Here is a 4750-nt window from a genome sequence, read left to right on the forward strand (position 1 = left end):
AAAAAAAAAAAAAAAAAAAAAAATTCCCAACCTATGGAATGGGAGAAAATATTTGTAAATTATATATTTCATAAGGGGTTAATATCCAAAATATATAAATAACTCACAGCTCTATGGGAAAAAAACCCAATCTGATTAAAAAATGGGCTGAGGAACTAAACGGACATTTTCCAAAAAAAACAAACAGCCAACAAGTACATGAAAAGATGTACAACATCATTGATCAAAAGATGCTCCACACCAGCAATCATCAGGAAAATACAAATCGAAAGCACAATGAGATATTGCCTCACACCTGTTAGAATGGCTGTCATCAAAATGACAAGAGATAGCAAGTGTTGGCGAGGATGTGGAGAAAAGGGAACCCTTGTGCACTGTTGTTGGAATGTAAATTGGTACAGCTACTATGGAAAAGAGTATAGAGGTTCCTCAAAAAATTAAAAATAAACTACATTTGATCCAGCAATCCCACTTCTGGGTATATCTCCAAAGGAAATGAAATCAGTATCTTGAAGAGATATCTGCACTTCCACGGTCAATGCAGCATTATTCACAATAGGTAAAATCTGGAAACAACCTAACTGTCTATCTAGAGATTAATGGATAAAGAAAATATGGGGATATAAATATACATCCATGAGAAAGAAGGAAATACTGCCATTTGTGACAGCATAGATGGACCTTGAAGACATGATGCCAAGTGAAGTAAGCCAGACAAAGACAAATACTATATGATATCACTTATATGTGGAATCTAAAATAGCCACACTCTTAGAAACAGAGTAGAATGGTTGTTTCTAGGGGCTGGAAGTTGGGGGAATTGGAGAGATTTTAGGTCAACAGCTTCAAACTTCCAGTTAAAAGATGTATAAATTCTGGGAATCTAACATGCAATGTGGTGATTATAGTTAACAATACAGTTAACTATAGTTAACACTTTTATATAATTGAAAGTTGCTGAGAAAGTAGATCTTAAATGTTCTCACCACAAAAAAATGGCTACTACATGAGGTGATGTGAGGTATTAACTAATGCTACTGTCGTAATCATTTTGCAATATATATGTATCAAATCAACACATACATCTTAAACTTATACAATGTTATATGTCAATTATATCTAAATAATGCTGGAAGAAAGTATGAATAAAAATAAAATACCCAACAATATGAAAATTTTAAAAACACATGTAAAATAATTATGGGCCAAAGAAGAAATCATATTGTAAACTAAAAAATACTTAGAGTTGAATGATAAATGAAAATACTACATACCAAAACTCATAAAATGCAGCAGAAGTGGTTCTTTTAGGAATTTATAGATTTAAGGTTTGTACTAGAAAAGAGAAAAGGCTGAATAATAATAAGATAAAGTTTTAACTTAAGAAATTAGAAAAGGAACAATAGAATAAATCCCAAAGCGAGTAGAAGGAAGGAGATAAAAAATAAAAAATATAAAAGCAGACTTCAATGAAGGAGAAAACCAAGATACCATAAAGAGAAAAAACAAGTTCAGAAGTTAGTTCTATGAAAATCTTAAAATAGAAAAACTTTTGGAAATTTTTTCAAGGAAAAAGGAAAGCACATATAAGTAATGAATGATAAAATATAACTATAGTTACATTAGAAATATAAAAGATAACAAGAAGATATTATCAATAATTTTATGCCCATAAAGTTGAAATGGATTAAGAATTCAGAATCTGTGAAAATATGACTTAGATAAGATTATAAACCACCTATGTCAAATTGACTTAGCTATTTGAGGAAATTTTGCCTGGAATGGATACTGCTGTAAACAATAAATAATTTCACTTTAGAAAACCCCACAGATCAGTAGACTGCTCACTTCTGCAATTAGCTTTCAAGTATTTACAACAATTTATACTTATGACAAGTGACAAGAATCACTTCAATATCCTCCCTTCTCTTTGTCCACTAAATTTGGAACAATTGTATCGCAAATTTGCCTGATCCCAATCAGCTCCTTGCCTTGAAAGACCCATTTTAAACCACTTGAACTCAGAATCCAAAGTCCTATAAATATTCCATTTCTGACTTCCCCCTTCTGACACACTGCTAAGATTCTGTCAGGTAGTGGTCTCCCTTACTGAACTGCTAGTTATAGCTTTGCTTTAGTAATAGGTCTGGTGGTGCTTTGAGGAGCTCAGAAGGATAGGTTTCCTCTTTTTTTGAAACCCTATATACAAAAGATAAATTTCTAGTGCTCTTCGTTCCTTGCCAAAGCAAGTCACAAGGGTAGCTCAGACTCAAGGGGTAAGGAAATATATTCCACGTTTTGATTCAAGGAGCTGCAAAGACACCTTACAAAGAGGCATGTATACAGGAAGGGATAGATAATTGTGGGTATTTTTGCAATCTAACACAGGGGTGGAGAAATCATCTAACTCAGTCCCTGTGTTTCACTGTAACCCCTAACTTAGAGATTGGTTGATTTGTCAAATGTTACACAACAGTTAAGTGGCTGCAGTTCCCTTGAGTCTGTTCCTAAATGATCCTCTTCAGGGCTTCTCCCATGTGTTCTTGATTCCCATGGTTCCTAGCACAGCAATATTAACAGAATAGGCACTAAGCAAATATGAGTAGTGAAAATCTGAAGAACTAAATCAATTATTTGGAAATTTTTACTATGATATCCAACTCTTCAAGTAAAATATTCAAATTTCTTTTTGTATAGAATAAAGGGAGTGAGTGTTTGGGGGCTTGAATTTCTTGATTCTCCTCATTAAAAAAAGATACAGACAGAATCACTAGGCATAGTGTCTTTAAAATATTCTGATTATTTGATGATTTTGAAAGTAATATAGAGCCAGTGTCGTGGAGAGGGGTGGCTTTCTCTGGATTCTCCCAATCCTCCAATGCTATGGGAGCCTGGTGGGGTTCTTACAAGAAGTCAGCAGGAAGATGGTAACCCCCGCCTATGGCTACAGCCCCCAGAAGGTTCACACTCTGGAGCTGGTCCATGCTTGGCCTCCAGCAATTCATCCAGATTTCTAGTTTGGACTTCCTACTGGTTTGTGTGGCATCTGGTGGCTCTGTTCCAGTTAAGCTGCAAGACTTCTGATTCATAGGAACACAAGTTCAGGATCTTATGTATCATTGCACTGGCAGATTAAACTACTGACAGGCTGGGGGAACAAATATCAGAAGATTAAATCACTTGCCCAGAGTCATATTGCTGGTAAGGATTTACCCGAGATTGCCTTCATATATCACACTCTTTACCAGCCTCCGCTGACACCAGGAAATCCAATTTCAGTACAATACAAGAACTTTCTAACAATGAGGGGAAAAAAATAAACTGACTTTTAAAATTTCAGACAATACAAATTGCTTAAAGTAGAAAGTGGAATTCCTCTTATACTCCTAGGAGTTTGGTGTTTGGTTTAGAATCTGCACTGTAGATCTTTAGTGCTTTTTGTTTTTTCTCTTTTATCCTTTATGCCCTTAACAGGTTAGGAAACCAAACAGTTCACTTAAGTAGTTGGCTCCAAACATTCTTAAATCCCAATAGCAGGATTAGAAGGCATGATTCCTGAATCTATCAGCTAATTGAATCGGGTTCCATGTATACTGTGTGTCTTTTCTTAATGTTTAATATTGACTCAAGGTTGGGGGCATGAAGTAAGAGAAAGTACACTAATTATGCACACACATGCTGTTTGTAGGGAACATTCACATATAATGCCTTAACACCTTTTGTAGAGAAGCATACCCCTGGAACTTTGGATGGAATAGTAGACTGTAACAACTGTTATTTTCAAGGGCTCAATTTATGCATATATTTGAATTTGCTAGTTTTGTTTTCCATTAGCTTCATCAGAGTACAAAAGAGAAATGCTGTAGATTCATACCAATATAACTTAAATGATTATTACATTGATATTCCTTTTTCTCCCCAAATATCTTATAAATTTCCTGTTTTCTTTCTTCATTTTATAAATAGTTTTTTTTTTAAAGCATTTAACAACATGAAGCTCCATGACACATTAAAGGAGAGAAAAATGTGAGTGGGTAAGCAATGAAGCTGAGAAGGAAACATTTGATACTGGGTAATATGTGCCTTGACAGGAGAAAACAAGAATACCTCCTCAGGCTTCAACAATAACTCCATTTCTCAATAGTTAGCAATGTTATGATTCTGAAATAAATGGAAACATTTTATGAATAATCAGCAGTTTGGGAAGCTATTTTTTATTGTTTGCCTAACAGGTCTTTCATTTCCAAAGCATCATAACATCAGAGAAAAAAATATGGTATGTACAGGCTGTCACTGAGATACAACTGACACTCAAAAACTCCTTATATATAACCATGCCTCGGGTTTGAAGTTTTTGTTTATTAGTTTTTCAATTGCTCTTTATTGCTTTTCTAGCTCCCTCTTACAATTCTATTAGTAGAGACTCTTTTCCCTATCACTGCTATGATGAAGAATTGTGAAGAAGCCTTCCAGGAGAAAGACTGATATCCTGGTTGACTCTTAAAGGATGAGGAACCATTTCCTAGTTGAAATGCATAGGTTTGGAAATGGAAAGCAAGGGCATGTCAGCCTGAAGGGGCCCAATCAGCAACGGAAGAAACAGCATGGGGTTCAGAGAACCTAAATAGCTTGGGGTCATTAGAAGTTTAAGAAGATTAAGAAGATTGGGACTTCCCTGGTGGTACAGTGGTTAAGACTCTCCCAATACAGTGGGCCTGGGTTCAGTTCCTGATTGGGGAACTAAAAACCT

The sequence above is a fragment of the Physeter macrocephalus genome, chromosome 6, assembly GCF_002837175.3.
Source record: "Physeter macrocephalus isolate SW-GA chromosome 6, ASM283717v5, whole genome shotgun sequence".
Taxonomy (NCBI): Eukaryota; Metazoa; Chordata; class Mammalia; order Artiodactyla; family Physeteridae; genus Physeter; species Physeter macrocephalus.